The sequence below is a fragment of the Cydia splendana genome, chromosome 10, assembly GCF_910591565.1.
Source record: "Cydia splendana chromosome 10, ilCydSple1.2, whole genome shotgun sequence".
NCBI lineage: Eukaryota > Metazoa > Arthropoda > Insecta > Lepidoptera > Tortricidae > Cydia > Cydia splendana.
Window position 1 is genome coordinate 6,861,432 of NC_085969.1, and position 18,161 is coordinate 6,879,592.

General features: G+C 38.5%; 1 protein-coding gene across 1 annotated transcript in view; it reads right to left on the reverse strand.

Moving 5' to 3' along the window:
* Positions 1-18,161, reverse strand: part of LOC134794205 (muscarinic acetylcholine receptor DM1) — a 103,699-nt gene that overhangs the window by 76,720 nt on the left and 8,818 nt on the right. The gene's annotated exons all lie outside the window — the stretch shown is intronic.

The following is an 18,161-nucleotide window of genomic DNA, read 5'->3' on the forward strand; positions in this document are numbered from 1 at the left end:
AAGGATTCATTAAGCAAACGGCGTGCGCTGTACTTAGCGGGTTCGGCTTGACGGAGCTCTGCGAAATTGTTACGTAAAATGGAACGTTACCGTAAAATGGGGTGAGTAGGCGCAAAACTGACATTCAAACCTCGATAACATTTTATTTTTACATATGCAAACTGAATGGTGTATGTAATAAGTGTTCCGGACGTTTGTATTTTAGTTTGGGTAGTTCCATTTCATAACTTTGACGATAAACAGAAAATCCCACCTCACCCCGTAGTCCCTCGTAATTGGGGTGAGATGGGTTTTCATACAAAGGTGATTATGTAAGATTGTTGGATCGTTTTTTTTTATTATGAGTATTACTATAGCTCCATTTTAAATTGAAATACATTATTTTTGTAGCAGTAGCCTTAAAATCCCATCTCACCCCCTTTCATCCCTTCTCTCCCCATTCATAACCCAACTCTCCCCGCGAACCCTACTCACCCCATTATACAGTATGTCAGAAATAATTTAGAAGGCTGTTATTACATTCTTAAGCGGGTTGTTGAATGCAAAACTGACAGGTTCTTATTTCGTTAACGGGAGAGTTTACGGGCAACTTTACTTTGCTAACGGTATTTTAACGAGAATTATCTAAGTATAACGGTTACTTGGAAAAATATGTTAGTCATTCACAAAGAAAACTGTGGTAGATAAGTTTATTTAATATAAAGTCAAAAACCCAAATGTTTTACGAAAACATTCTGCCGTAATCGAACTTCAAGATAAGAGACGACACGTACTAGATCCATTCTAGATGCGTTATAGTTTAGATATCAACTAGTTCTCCTTTGCAGCGCAATTCGTGCAACCAATGTCACTTTTACGTTAGATAGAGTAAGATATCTATTAGATGTGAATTGGATCTCTAAGTCATAACCTGTGGAAATCGTTCAACAGTATCTCCAGAATCGCGCAAATATCAAATTTGACAGGTTAGATCTTAAACATATCGTTATCGTATCTTGGTGATGTCTAAAAGATGTCTAATAGATGTCTATTTCAAAATCCGAATCGGGCCCCTAGTGTGTTCTTCAAAAGTTACAAAAAAACTCACTTAGATTTCGCTTTCCCTCAATCCATATCAAAAATCTTAGTTGTTCTGGTCAACTAAGTCACTGTCACTATCGGTAAAACAATACTCTCTGTTAGTGATAGAGCTTAGCGAAAAGAAACTGCATTTTTGGCAGAAAGCAAGCCGCTTTGCCCACTGATACTAGGGACCAATCTGAATGATTTCATCCGAGGAAACACAAATTTCATTCACTAGAATTCAAGATGGCGGACCTTTTACAAAATGGCGGCTGCAATATAAAAAAAAATTATAGACACAAAACGGCTGCACCGATTTTAATGATTGATATATCGATCAATTCGTATTGACACTTGTAATCGGATAAAAAATATGGCATTTAAGAAATTAAAGATGGCGGCCGAATATTAAGATAATTGTGTTTTTTTTCTTTAATGTTTTTCCTTCTAATGAAAATAACAACTAAATATTCTATAATATGATCACATATTCTTTCATTTAAATGAAACCTGATAATATTATCTGCAAAATAAAAAAATTATCTTAACAATCCGTTGAGTAGTTTTTTTTTTTTTTTTTTTTTTTTTTTTTTTTTTTTTTTTTTTTTTTTTTTTTTTTTTTTAGAATAGAAATACATTTATTTATGACAAACAAACACAGATGACAAAAACATGTTGACAAATATACAATGTATAACATTTAGTGAAAAATGCCATAAAAGGGTCACAACTCAGCATGTTGCTGGCAAAGCCAGCGCTGTTCTTCCGTTGTAACCCAGGCTTACGCCGTTCGACGACGAGGCGGTTATGCTATAATTTACTAAACTAATTAAAAACTAGAACTATACCTAAAACATAAAATTGAAACTAAAACTATTTAATATACAACTTCAACATTGCGGCAATTGCCGTATCTGGAACAGGCCTGACAGCCAAATGACAGCTGGCCGCCACGCCATGGCCACGTCACACGGCACGACACCAGCACGGCCATATTTGTGCTATGACATAGCTATCCACGTGTACATTTTGTGCAGAAGACTTAAAAACTTCTAGTCGTAAAAGCTTTAAACAAACCAAAACTATATCACTAAATTAATTATTTGGAAAAGACGTACAAATTAAAATAAAGTGACAAAAAATAGTGCAGAAATGGTTGGCTCATGGGACATAACTACAGGTATGTGAAAAAAAAAGGCTTCTTAGATAAAACTAGTATCACATCTTAAACTTTCCTGTCTTTGCTGATGTTCATATATCTCTTTTTTTAGCGTAACTTTGAAACTATGCACACTTTTCAGGTTCCTCAAAGGCGGAGACAGATTGTTCCAGCATTTTGTTGCCAAATATCTAAAACTTCCACGGAATGCAGCCGAACAGTGACGGTGCGTTAACAACTGCAACCCACATTGTCGAGCTACACGAGTCTTACGGAAGGAAAGTTTCTCAAAGAGATACGCAGGAGACCGCTGGTGCACTACCTCAAAAAGAAGACTTGCCAGATGAAGCTTACGTCGGTGTAGCATTTTAAGCATGTTGCATTTGTTTAAAAATGGGGTTACATGTGCCCTTAACGGAATATTGAAGCAAAAACGGGCACAAGCGTTCTGAACTCGTTGCACCAGTCGCTTTGTTTTAGTGAGTAGTCGTGGACCATATACTATATCCATATAATTTAATTTTGACAGAACAAGTGAGTCAACTAATTGGATGCGTAGAGTTTCACACAAGAAAGGTCTTATCTTGTACAAAACTTTTAACTTATAGAAACAGCTCCTAACTAAATTTGAAATATGTTTCTCATACCTGAGCTCCGAATCCATTAATAGGCCTAAGTTTCGTGCTTCACTGACACGCTCGATGGCATTTCCCATTAATTTTACATCCATTGTAGGATTAAGCCTAGCCAGCTGATGTTTACTGCCAAATGCTAGGTACTTTGTTTTGGCAGGGTTCAATAATAAGCCATTACTGGTAGCCCAGTCCGCTATTCTACAAAGATCCTCATTTAGTTTGCCTATTGCATTGTCAATGTCCAACTGCTTGAATGAGATATACACCTGCACATCGTCTGCATATATGTGGTATTTACAATGTTTTATATGCCTTATTATGTCGGCAGAGTACAAAATAAACAAGATCGGGCCGAGGATCGAGCCTTGAGGCACTCCTCGTGCTAGTTTCATGCTCTCTGAGATGAGCGATGAGCCATCACTCAAGCTTAATTTTACATGCTGGCTACGATTTGCAAGGTAACTATCAAACCATTTAAGTGCACCAGAATCAAACCCGTAGTAGCTCAATTTTGATAACAATAATACCGTATCTATACAATCGAATGCCCGGGAAAAGTCTAGCAGCACTAATATAGTACACATTCCTTGATCCTGAGCACACAGTATATGAGAACTATATATTTATATTTTTGAACTATACGCATTTCAAAAAGCGCGTAACTGCCGTCCGAAACGGCCCGCTCGAGCGGCTCGCGTAAAAACTGAGAATTTTGATGATTTAAAGGTAAAAAAAGAACTGAAAACATATTTACTTTATTTATTGAGCTATAAATAAATAAATTAATTGTATTTCTGCTTATTATTTGTGACCATCACGGGAAAAGTTATGGCGGCTGGCGCTTACGTCGCTTAGCACCGCAATAGTATTGGAGCGGCGTTAATAATAGCGTAAGCGCCATCCGCCCTAAGGTACCTATACCCGTGGGTTCAAATTTATTCCTCTTTATCATCTTCGTCCGATGTGCATGAACTGAAAGAAAAGAAAATTCATATGAAATCAGAACAAAATATACCTAATATAATTAAATTAAATATATAGAGATGAACTACGCCAAACTAACTTCCATTACTATTTCAATGTGTGTAGTATTAAAATAGTAATGGAGGGCGCGACAGTTTGGCCTGGTTTATCTATAAGTACCTTTCGTTTTTGCAGTTGCCTTTGCAAGTGCTGCATTGCACTGTACAGGGTAGACCCACTCTCCGACACGTGCAGCGCATTGTTTCGCAGCCTTTTTTACAGCCGCAATGGTCCAGGTATGACTATTCACGCCATCTCCCTGGCATCAGACCATTGCGGTTCCCAACTGCCATTAGATGACTTCCAACCCCAAGAGGATGGCAATGGCACAGAGGCATCATCAAGAATAAGGGCATATCACCCCATAACTGGCCTGCTTGATATGTGTGACGGAGCGCGTGTTTATGTAATGCTGCCGATGTTGGTGGGATGCTGGTTACCAATTTCTTTTTAGTAGCAAATAGCTCCTTGCGTACCAAGTTGCCCGACGAATGTGCTATTTGTGGGTCATATATATAGGTAGCAGGTGAACTTTTCCGGCATAGCCATGATTTCTTCAGGAAGGCTTTGTAATGGCTGCGATATTTGTTTCAAAGCTGGTGTAACTTCAGGGTGTGACAACCACGTTTAGAAGCAAGACTTATTTCCTTTTGTATGGAAGTAAGAAGTAGTGTCACACCCTGTAGAGGCGTGAAAGTCACGAAGAGCGGTTGATCTGTCAGGAGCCAAAGTATTTGCTATTTTATGAACATCGCCATAACGGCGTTATTTGCAGTCCCAGTTAATAGCCATAACTCTTGCAGGTCACTCTCAATTTAAGTTTGATGATATGATATCAATAACACCAAAACATCTGTATCGGAAGATCTAATCAAAATACGCCTAATTCCCTGTTCTGCCTGATCTTATGAATAGGAACACATGCGGAAGAAGCTGATGGCCGCATCGTACTTCACGCAAAAGATCAGGCAGAACAGGGAATTGGCGTATTTTGATTAGGTCTTCCGATACAGATGTTTTGGTGTTATTGATATCATATCATCAATCTTCAATTGATAGTGGCCTGCAAGAGTTATGGCTACTAACTGGGACTGCAAATAAACGCCGTTATATCGATGTTCATAAATAGCAAATACTTTGGGTCCTGACAGATCAACCGCTCTTCGTGGCTTCAAAACGTGGTTGTTATGTTACACCCTGAAGTTACACCAACTTTGAAAGAAATATCGCAGCCATTACAAAGCCTTCCTGAAGAAATCATGGCTGTGCTGGAAAAGTTCACCTGCTACTTATATGACCCACAAATATCACATCCGTCGGACAACTTGGTACGCAAGGAACTATTTGCTACTAAAAATAAATTGGTAACCAGCATCCCACCAACATCGGCAGCATTACATAAACACGCGCTCCGTCTCACATATCAAGCAGGCCACTTATGGGGTGGTATGCCCTTATTCTTGATGATGCCTCTGTGCCATTGCCATCCTCTTGGGGTTGGAAGTCATCTAATGGCAGTTGGGAATCGCAATGGTCTGATGCTAGGGCGATGTGGCGTGAATTATCATACCTGGACCATTGCGGCTGTAAAAAAGGCTGCGAAACAATGCGCTGCACGTGTCGGAGGGTGGGTCTACCCTGTACGGTGCAATGCAGCACTTGCAAAAACAAAAGGTACTTATAGATAAACCACGCCAAACTGTCCCGCCCTCCATTACTATTTCAACACTGCACACATTGAAATAGTAATGGAGGGGCGGGACAGTTTGGCGTAGTTCATCTCTATATATTTAATTTAATTATATTAGGTATATTTTGATCTGATTTCATATGAATTTTCTTTTCTTTCAGTTCAACCACATCGGGCAAAGATGATAGAGAGGAATAAATTTGAACCCACTGGTATAGGTACCTTAGGGCGGATGGCGCTTACGCTATTATTAACGCCGCTCCAATACTATTGCGGTGCTAAGCGACGTAAGCGCCAGCCGCTATACCTTTTCCCGTGATGGTCACAAATAATAAGCAGAAATACAATTTATTTATTTATTTATAGCTCAATAAATAAAGTAAATATGTTTTCAGTTCTTTTTTTACCTTTAAATAATCAAAGTTCTCAGTTTTGACGCGAGCCGCGCGAGCGGGTCGTTTCGAACGGCAGTTACGCGCTTTTTGAAATGCGTATAGTTCAAAAACTACTCAACGGCTTGTTAAGATTATTTTTTTATTTTGCAGATAATATTATCAGGTTTCATTTAAATGAAAGAATATGTGATCATATTATAGAATATTTAGTTGTTATTTTCATTAGAATGAAAAAAATTTAAGAAAAAAAACACAATTTTCTTAATATTCGGCCGCCATCTTTAATTTCTTAAATGGCATATTTTTTATTCGATTACAAGTGTCAATACGAATTGATCGATATATCAATCACTAAAATCGGTGCAGCCGTATTGTGTCTATAATTTTTTTAAATATTGCGGCCGCCATTTTGAAAAAGGTCCGCCATCTTGAATTCTAGTGAATGAAATTTGTGTTTCCTCGGATGAAATCATTCAGATTAGTCCCTAGTATCACTGGGCAAAGCGGCTTGCTTTCTGCCAAAAATGCAGCTTTCGATGTAAATATCGCCGTAAGCCCTACTACTATGTAAAGTATGTCTCTCTACCACTCTACCTTGTTTATCATAATATTCATAAATACAGTATGGTCTCCACCATGAACCATGAACCTCCGTTCATGTATGCTCTAACGCCTTTCGGTTTTCTTTCCGTGCATGGATGGAAAGGGATGTTGCGGATGCAGATTCTTTGACATCCGCGGATGTGGATATTTAAAGGCTCACATCCGCGGATGCGGATGCGGATGCGGATGCGGATGCGGATGCGGATGCGGATGCGGATGCGGATGCGGATGCGGATGCGGATGCGGATGTCAAGATTAGGTACTTAAAAAACGTCAAATATTACATTTTTAGTATTTTTTTATTTAAAAAAACGAAACGTTTAGTATTTGAGTAAGAATATAGGTGCTTTATAATAAACATTAACTTGGCCGACTTTTCTGGATCTAGACGATTTCGTGATAGGTAATGACGAAATTACCTAGCACTTACGCCACCGCTAAAACGTTCCTGTACCGACTTGTTCGACATCCGCATCCGCATAAGCTCCACATCGATTTTATGCGGATGCGGATGTTGGATATAATGCGGAAGTTCCGCGGATGCGGATGCGGATGTTCGCAACATCCCTGGATGGAACACACAGGAAGCCGCGCGGATGTCACAAACTCTGAAAGAACTCGCATAATGCGCAAAATAAAACACGACTCTATTGTAAAGAAAATAAGACCTAGATCATTTTGAACATGTTCGCCCACTGTACAAGGCCGTGTTATGAGACGGTGTCAGTCATTTTAACCCGTCAAAGGTGCCTGGAATTAGCAATTGGGGCGCACGTCTCGAAGGGCCGGGAACTGGGTCAGTGAGTTACGTGAGCGTGTGGGGGGTTAACTAATAGTATTATGTGACAGACAGAAGTATTCATGCTGTTAACAGATGTATGTTAATGAACAGTCTGGAGCAAGAAGGCTCGAATTGTGGGAAATAGGGCAGGGGTATGTAATGTTAGTACAGTTATAATTTCATTTCAACTATTGAAATGTGGCAGAGTAAACTGTAAATACCTACCTATATTATTTAAATTCTCTTGACTGCAGATAGTTCTCTCTGGAATTGATTGTTTAACAAGTTAGTTTTTATCAAGGCACTTTGCGAAAACTAGTTTTGACTGGAAAATCGTAGTTAAAACTAGTCTTCACTGAGGCGATTCAGAAAACTAGTTATAGGAAATGAAAACGTGTTTACACTAAAAATTGTTTTTTACGATAACATACTTAGGTAAGGTGTATTCGGGTATTACCGAATGTCGGATAATTCCGAAATTCAGATGAAAATCACCCTTAATTCCATCATAATAAAAGTCTCTTTTGGAATTATCCGACAGTTTTCGACATTCGGAAATACCCGAGTAAACCTTATATGTATAATTAGATGAATCGAAAAAAAAATGCGAACATAATATGTTACTCTTATCAACAAAAAATATACTGTGATTTACTGTAGGTATCTGATTGTTTCCTATAAAGAAATGTCAATGACATACGTTACCGGTGTCATGATTTGAAAGAAAATCGTTATGAAGTGGACAAGGAAGGTATCTGATTGAATAAACTGAATTGCTCTAAAATACCTACTCTTCCCGTATGAAAATACAATATTTTGATTACGACATAAGGAGTTGAATACTCGGAGGAATTACTAAATCCTACTTTTTTATAAAAATCACTTATTTTTTGCAATCGTTTTCAGCGCGCTAATGAACATTGTCAAAATTACATTGTAAGTTTTTGGTCGTAGAAAACGGTCGTAGTATGGTCGTAGTAAATTGTACCTAAAAATACATAAAATTTCAAACAATTACCGTTTTATTTTACTGTGTCACCTCTAAGTAGGTAATTCGAGAAACATTCAGTATTGCCCATGTATTTTTTTTTATTAGCGTGACTAATGAATAAAATCGAATGATCGGAATCGGAATCGAATAAGTAGGTAATATATAGATGGTCAAGCAAATCTTGTCAGTAAAAAAAGGCGCGAAATTCAAATTTTCTATGAGACGATATCCCTTCGCGCCTACATTTTTCAAATTTGCCGCCTTTTTCTACTGACAAGATCTGCTTGACCAAGTATAGTATTTCCTCAGAGGTTAAATATGATTTAAACCACATTTATACCCAAAGACGAGAGACACCGTCTGTACGACATAATGAAACCTCGTTTGATGCTGACCTAGTTCCCTTGCCCGATGGACAATGTAAATTATATTAGACTTAATGTTAAACCAATACAATTTTCTTCGCCGTTACTCTCTTGATATGCTGATCGTGGCTGTTTTTCTTCGTTACTCGGGCACCGGGGGTGACCGCAAGCATTGATATTCAAAGGTCTTTTATGTCCATCGCTATTGCTTTTACGATATAGGGTTATAGGGACGACTGAGTCAGAGATAGAGGATGTTGTTTTTGACATTCACTGCCAGGAATCTGCTAGGCGGATTCTCTTTTCATATGTGGTTTTCGCTACATACGGGTTAAACCGTGTTATCGGCTACACTCGTAGCGCGTAGCTCGCGCTGACAGTTTTAAGGCTCGAAAATAACAAAAATGCTACTTACTAGATCCGCGTAGAAATAAAACTTTCAACCCTATTTTCACTTTTTGATCTTAAAAAATCCTCTATCGAGTGCCTTATATTTTATAGTGGAGATATTTCAACTGTGTAGTTTGTGCATTATACATGACAGTATCTAAGAATCGGAACTGTTTTTATATTTAGAAAATAAACACACATGTGTTTGGTTTGAGCGAGAGATAACCGGCTCGATTCGGAAAATGAATTAGATTTCTACTAGACTTCAACAAGTTACGATACGGATAATTTAAAGATATTTGTAAGATAGATATGTCAAATTTGACGTTTCCGCGATTCTGGAGGTCCTCCTGAACGATTTCGACAAGTTATGACATAGATATCCAAGTCACATCTACTCGATATCTAATGTAGATCTAGTTGATCTCTAAATCGTCTCAAGATCTTGTGATTATCTCGAAATCCGAATAGGCCTGTATGCCCAGTATTTTACAGTATACATTCCCGTTGCCAGAGAGGTTTCGGGACTGTAAAAAATTACAAAAAAAAATTACGCTCCCATAGAAAATGGACCAGCCAAAATGTATGAAACAGCCAAAATTTTTTTTCGCGATTTCGAGGTTGGTCCCATAGTAAAAGTTGATCAGTATACTCCCGAAACCTCCCTGGCAACGGGAATGCACACATTTTTTGGCCACCCTGTATAGCGACATCAAGCTCGCGCCTGGATCCGCATTAAATAATCATGAATAACGCCTATCGCGCGCTCTTCAATTACTTATAAAAGTTATAAAAGACACCTGTGTTCACTCAGGTGGACTGAACAGCTCAAAAGTGAATGGAAAATGTCGGAAAGAAAGTGCGTTCATTCTGACAGACTGAATCCTCAAGATGCCGTCGGAAATCCACTTAGGGTTGCCGATACCTCAATATCCGCCACTTGAGTTTAAACGATCCCCTGTTTGCAGTTGGAAGAAAATCGTGTTTACTTTGCTTAAGTGTATTTTACTTACGCCGACGATAAGAGCTTTCTCGATCGTTTAAATAAAAAAGTTAACGGTTTCCACTAAAAATTGAGTTTCGTTTAATACAAGATGTCAACGAGCTTGATGGAAAATAATCTTTAATAGCAGAAAAAAACGAACTTCATAGAACGGTTTGAAATGCCTTTAAAATTATTTACAACCAAGTTGCGTCTCATAATAGTTACAATAAGCCTAAAAACGTAAAACGCTTGTCGTTGAGGAGTTCGATCCTGGTCTGCTAATATGAGTTGCGTTCTCGCGCGTGACTCCATATATCTAGCGCGACTTCAAGTATGAAATCGCGCGCGAGAATGCAACTCATGCTAGCCGGTCTGATCTCCATCAGCAGTTTTACTGGTTCAATGCAAAAGTCATTAAAATCTTTTTCATATTACAACGAGAGAGACGCAAGCAGGCAGATAAAGAAAATCGATTTTCGATGTTCATGGTAGTCCGGCGATTAGTCATTAAGTAAGTACTCGCATTTGTGAGATACCGAAACCTGATTGGATAATGTAAAATTGGTTATACGTTCATTTAATGATCTTGATATCTAAATCTTCAATATTAAACTATATACCATGTCCATGTTAGATAGCAAACTGTAGCATACGTTACTCAGACTAAATTCATATACGCTGTCAAAAATTCAGCCGACCGAACCTTGTGGCCCGAAAATAGCTTCATAAGAGCGAATATTCCAATATTCGGAGGCAAAAACGATTAAATTTTTAATTAAACCGCTTGGCACAACCCTGGTGATTGCTCTTGGCTAGTGGATTTTTGCCCAGCTATATTGGAAGGAAAATGACATGAGTTGCTTTGAATATTCTTATTAAACTTTGGTCAATCTTTTTTGTAAAACAATACTTTTAGGCCCACAATTTGTATTATATGTTTTAATTTTCTATCACCAAAGATCGCTGTTTACCAGTGGCGGATAATTTATATAATCTTCGGGTTTTCCAACGGATATACATATATTTAATATGTTATATATACATAGATTCTTTGTAATACATGAATTACATGATAGTCTAAACATATATACCTACCTTCATAATAGCGACGGAACTAAGGACGACCGCCCTCGACATGGCAAAAACATTCGGGAGGCCAGGCAATTGACAAATAACTAATATGATACGTGAGTGACCCGTTTTTAATATGTTAAATATATTAAAAACGGGTCACTCACGTATTTTAAGTTGAAAAACGCTCGACATGTTTCGTTCTTAATATATTAACTATTTAATATGTCTGTGTCTCACGGAAGTTTTGTTATTAAAACTAATATGTTCCTTAATCAGAACCACAAAAAAAATCATATACCTACCTAGTACAGCTACATATAATATATATAGGTAATACGCTACGATACTATAACGAGGCATTCAAGAGAAGAATCACATTGTTGGACTGAATCTTTTTGGACTTCTATTAAAAATAAAGTTATTTATTTTTATTCGTTTCAAGAAGTTACGCATATAACAATAATAACGCAAACTAAGACTATTATATGCAAAACTCGAAGCGAAGCCTTTCTGAATAGAATTCCCGGGCGTTAGGAGGACCTATTGTTCCTCGAACATTTCGCAGATGCCAGCCGTGTCCTCGCCAGTGAATGGGTTAAATTATGCAGTATATGCTCCTACCACTCAGCTACGAATATATACTCTATTTATACATTAGGCTACCTTTCCACTGAGGCAGAGATGAGTGGGGATGAGACGTGTGGGAATCAACCAATAGCATCGGTTCTTGACTATAGTGTGTATCTTTAGGTATTTAAATAAAAGTAAACAAACAATTTGTACATTATCGGGTAGTTATAACATTTATTGGTTAACTAACCAAATGCAAAACCGCCTGGATCAGTCACTGAACTTGACTTTAACCTATAATGACCTATATACATTATTTGATCATGTAATGTTTTCATCTACCCTCAACTGGCTTAAGGAGCATTTTAAAAGTAGATATTGTTTACTTTTATTTACCCTAGTCTGCCCTAGTCGGTAGTGACTCTGCCTACGAAGCAGATGGTCCTGGGTTCGAAACCCGGCAAGGGCCATTTTCCATAACGCTGAGGCGCAAAAGACGCTATTGTGAACTGCTGGTAATGCGGGATCTGGTGGGCGGTAATCTGTGGCGAGCACCCACGCACCACGCACCCCCTAATAGCGCCCGCAAATTCTCGGAAACGTTTATCCAGAATGCTTTTTATTCCTCGAAATACTTTTTTTCTCAGAATCCTTTTTATCTTTTTTTTCAGTACGATGATTGAATTCTGTGGGATTGCGGAGTGATTAGGTAGGTACAGTCAACAACAGGGCTATGAATACAGGCAAAGTGTCAAAAATATGTATACAGTACTTTATTGCCTGTACATTAAGGTCGTGTATACATATTTTTGGCACTTTGCCTGTATTCATAGCTCTGTTGTTGACTGTACATAGAAAGAGGAATACAATTTTATGTACTTTCTATCAAATTCAGTCAAGCCATTTCCGAGAATATCCGTGGCATAAATAGCACTAGATATTTTGGTGTCAAAAACAATTGGCGCAGACTTTTTTTGGTAGCGACCGCCGTCTATATCATATAGTCTGTCAAGCCGTTTCCGTCAATAGAAAAAACCGGGCAAGTGCGAGTCGGACTCGCGCCCGAAGGGTTCCGTACCATAATGCAAAAAAAAAAAAACAAAAAAACAGCAAAAAAAAAAACGGTCACCCATCCAAATACTGACCACTCCCGACGTTGCTTAACTTTGGTCAAAAATCACGTTTGTTGTATGGGAGCCCCATTTAAATCTTTATTTTATTCTGTTTTTAGTATTTGTTGTTATAGCGGCAACAGAAATACATCATCTGTGAAAATTTCAACTGTCTAGCTATCACGGTTCGTGAGATACAGCCTGGTGACAGACGGACGGACGGACGGACGGACGGACGGACGGACAGCGAAGTCTTAGTAATAGGGTCCCGTTTTACCCTTTGGGTACGGAACCCTAAAAAGCGTCAAATTCAAATAAGCGTTTTTCTACTGTCAAAGTTGTTTGACCGTCTATAAATGGACTATTTTAGTCAGATTTTTCATATTGACTAAAAGTAAAATATTAAGTAACTAATATGTTTAACGGGCACTGCACTGGTTTAATACCTCTCACGTGAGGAAGGTCCCTATTAATTCCTTCAAATCTCTTTTGATTGGGCTTAATTTAAAAATAATTAATGAAATATGCTTCAACGTATTTTTATTAATTAAATGTTACATGTCTAAATACACTAAACATTAATGTGTTAATCTGCCAAAAATGTCTACAAACATTTTACTTGACGGCTACCTACTCTATATTTACATGAGGGATGAACTATGACAGGGACCATCATTTGACGCGAGAGGTACCTATAGGCCACCACAACATTTTGAGTTTCGATTAGTCACAGGGACCATCAGAGGTATAAGCGAGAGGTTTAATAGGCCACCACAATATTTTGAGTTTCGATTACCCGATCCCCTCACGGCTCAAGCGGTTATTAATAATCATCTCTGTATTTTATCGTCGAAACCGTTTGCGTTGAGTTTGACGGGCGTTTATGTATGGGCACTGACGCAAATAATAAATCCATCAGTTCTGACAAGCGTTCACAATGACGGACCTTTCATCCCACAGATCACTAGGTACTAGATGGAGCACAAGATTTGAGCTTGAGCATGACGCGCAGAGCACGCACGGCCATTTCTACTACTTTTAGAGCGGTTTCGCACTATGTCCGATCCGAATCCGATCCGAACCCGTGAAAATATGGTCCGTAGTAGCCATAGAACTATTTCTATGGTAAGTTACGCACCGCACACGTTGAATGACGGAAAGAAATCGGATGACGGAGATCGGATCTAGTGCGTAACTTACCATAGAAATAGTTCTACGGCTACTACGGACCATATTTTCACGGGTTCGGATTCGGATCGGACGTAGTGCGAAACCGCTCTTAGGCGAGTAATTAACCATTTAAATAGGTTAACTGTTAGTGCCACCATACACTAGCGAGACGCTTTGAGCATCGGCGTCTAGTCAGCGCTATGGAAAAGACGCTAGACGCGTGGGGTGGCCATCTCACACTAGCGGCTCCCGAGTGTCAGCGTCTAACTCTATGGCTGCTGCTCGACACAACGTTGGCGCAACTGCGCAGAGACGCCATGTTCCATAGCGCTAACTAAACGCCGACACTGAAAACACGCTAGTGTTTGGTGGCCCTAAGCCCTTAAGACGAAACAGGAGCTGAGTTTTAAATATTTTAGGTAAATATACCCGTCTCGCTAACGGAAGCGGCACCTAAAAGTAGTGCGATAAGGACAAGGCGAAAAATCCTGCGTAAAAATCTCAAAAATTGAGGTTTCGTACTCCTCTGTTAACCTCCAAAACTTAACCAATCGTAACCAAATTTGGAAATCTAAATGATTATGAAATTATCTGTGTCGGACCGTTTTGCTTTTTTGGCTAATTGATATCAGTTTTGAATGCCACGCCTCTCATTGCGGCATAGTCAATTAGGCCAATTTGGCCATTTTTGAAGGGCTCTAGCGCCTTAAAAAACAAAAATATCAAAAAAAGCAAAATGGTCCGACACAGATATTGACAATATTAATCTGTGTTGAAAAAGTCATTGCTCTAGCTTCAAAAACCACGGAGGAAAACGAGGAGTACGTTTGTATGGAGAAATGACCACTCCCGTTGGCTCTTAAAGGGATAAGTTCGCTTTTTTATTGCCTATCCTGTGTTTTGTATAATAAAGATTTTATAGATACATACATAAGTACATAAATAGATAGGTTAACTGTTCATCTTCTTAACATTTCAAATTCACACAGTCAAAATAAGTTATTTCACCCCTAAAACTGTCGTTTATTACACAAAGACAAAGCGAAGCAAAGCGGAAAGTTAAGTATTGCGTCTGCATGAACCACCAAAGTAATTAATTGGCCATACGTAGCATTCTATCTTACAATCGGCTCTTCTAAAACATTTTAAATTCACAAAGTCAACATAAAAGTTTTGTACCCCTGAAACTGTCATTAAATACAGTTTTTTTTGTGTTGGTAAGCACAGGCCGGCAAGTTATTGCATCTACAGACAGGGGTTGCCAACTTCTACATAAACTTGCAAATAATACCCCAATACTTTAAATGAAGATAATGTAAGTACTTATGCATTTTAGCTAGCAAAGAAACCAACATTAAGGTTTTTCACCCCTGAACCTGTCGTTAAATACAGTCTTTGAGGCGCATTCTGATGTAACAGGTTATGAATTCATCTGGATTTGTTTAAGCCGTAAAATGTGCCTTCTTTGCTGCAAAATTTGCTCCAAAATTCGAAATTCGTGGTAGACCATCATACTATCATGTTCATGTTGTATCACTTTTTTTGTTTCCATATATAAAAAACTGTTGTTGCACAATTAGCTATACCTAGTGGCAAAGAGAATTCAGTCTAGTGCGGAGCAAAGCAGGCATATTTTACAGAATATATCAGTGCTAAAATAAAATTGACGTTTTTGGTTGAAGAACTGTGACTTTTGATACTGACAGATCATAACAAATCTAGATCAAATTAATAACCTGTTACTAGAATCAGAATACGCGTCTTTGCGTTGGTGAGCAGCAAATTATCGCAACTGCAGGGGTGGCCAACTGCTGCATAAACTTGCAAATTATTGTCACAGCCCCGACGTTTATGTCGCTTTTGTACGGAATATGTTAAGTGTTGGAACTGTGCGTTTGGCTCATTACTCACGAAAAGTTCGATGCAGACATTGTTTAATTACGAGTATGTACTCTATTTGGAAGGAGTTAGCGTCGGAATACTCGGAATATGATTGGGTAACTTTGTTTTGTATCTTGATGGGGTTTAATAGTTTCAAGTATACTTAAACTGTTGAACAGTGTTAGTTCGTACATGCATCATATTATTTTGATTCTAATACCAAAATAATAATATCTGGGAGACATATTCGGAAAACATAAAACTCAAAAAATGCGCGTTTTCCCAGAGATATCTCTATATCGATTTTTCGCCCCCGAAGACCCCCTATATACCAAAAAAAAATGTATATTAAGGTTAATATTAACGTAATTAACGCTAATTAATCATTAGGGTTGAAATTGTTTATACCAATTCCGTTAACACCACTTATTCGCTGCACCGAATAGCTAGAAAATTTACGATGTCTGGTGATAAATATTAATAAAATTTCATTATTTTACAAATGCTTAAATGTAATTGGCGCATGCAAAATGCACAACAGTCCCTCATAGACAACATATCATCAACAAAGATATGTTAATATAAGTGCGTCAAGCAAATCTTGTCAGGAGCAATGTAAAGCAAACTAAAGTAGGGCAACACTCAAAGAGTAGTATTGCGCTAAGAAAAGCAGCAATGTACAATGTACATCGAACTAAAACTTTTTTTCCGCTGAGCGCGCCCGTCAATTCAAATTGTCACTCGCGGATTCTCTATTGAAAATGTTTGAAATTGTTATTAATAGGTATGGACGGACAATTTAAAAGCGGTGTGTGATGTTGATAAAAATGATTAACTAATTTGAAGATCTCAAAATAAAAATAGAATTGGACTATGCCGTTAAACAAGAATGTATGAATAAAATCATTGCTTCAGCAGGTAGATGTCCTACTGGATTTTAATATTTTATTCGATTTCTCAGTTGGTACTGTAGGCATTGTAGGCATCTTAGCTTTGATTAAGCACAATCTTATTTAATATATTGGTATTTAATGGTGACACAGCAGAAATATCTCTTGAAATAGAATCGATTCAGAATGTAAACAAAGATGATAGCTGTCATTCGCGATCCACATTCCACAGATAAAACACAGATGACACGCGATTTTTCGAACACAGTGTTGCTAACCCGTGATTTTTCAAATTTGCCGCCGTTTGCTACTGACAAGATTTGTTTGACCCAGTATAGTGTATCGTTAACACAACAAAGCAGATTTTATCGCAATATGCTCATTAACCGGCGTTGCATGCGCAAAGGCTAAGGCGTCTGTCACACTTAGAGCCCGTTGCACTATTGTATGGCAATAAATATAGGTGAGCGCTGGTAGCCTAGCGGTAAGAGCGTGCGGTTTTCAATCCGTAGGTGACGGGTTCAAATCACGGCGGGTACCTATTGATACTAGCCGTGAGTAACTTTTCGGAAATTGAGTACGATATACCGTTTGATATTAACCTGCCGCTTTTCGGTAAACAAAAACGTCGTGAGGAAACCCATAAAGCCTAGATTCTCCTCTGGGGTAGAAGGTCAAATGGCAGTCGCTTTCGTAAAACTAGTGCCTACGCCAATTCTTGGCCAACCCAGGCTCCCATTGAGCTGTGGCAAAAAGCCGAGACAACGCAGAATTTCTTTCGTCCCTCTGTGTCTCGAACCGAAAAACCAAAAAAAATTGTGAACAAGGCTTGCGGTTCGCGGTTTTGAGCTTGATTCGCGGACAACGTGCGTAGATGACCGCGGTTATCACACTGATGTGTGAGCGAGATAGCGCTTATTCACATATAGAATCTGTGCGGAAAGAGAAGAGTCGTGGAATGTATTGGGCCCCACGTGGAATGTAGCGGGATACTCTTCTCTTATATCCCGCTATATCTCCGCGATATCCCGCTAGCTCACTAAAGCAGCGAGCTAATCCACATCCAATGTGAAGATCGCTTAAAATACATCAAAGATGTGTATGCAAGAACCGTAACGGACCACTAACGTATTCATTGATCCGTGTACAGTAAATTTTTGGTATTCGCAGTTTAATGGCGAACATTTGGCACTCATGTCAGTGAAGGCATGCAGCGAAATTGTTCAAGAACATTGATTTATTCGAACTGAGCAATATGCACAGATTCAAAGTTTTTGTTGTACGTGGGAATTAGGTTACTATTACAGATGCACCGGATATTCGGTTACTATCCGGTATCCGGCCTATCCGGCCATTAATTATTATCCGGCCGGATACAGGATAGT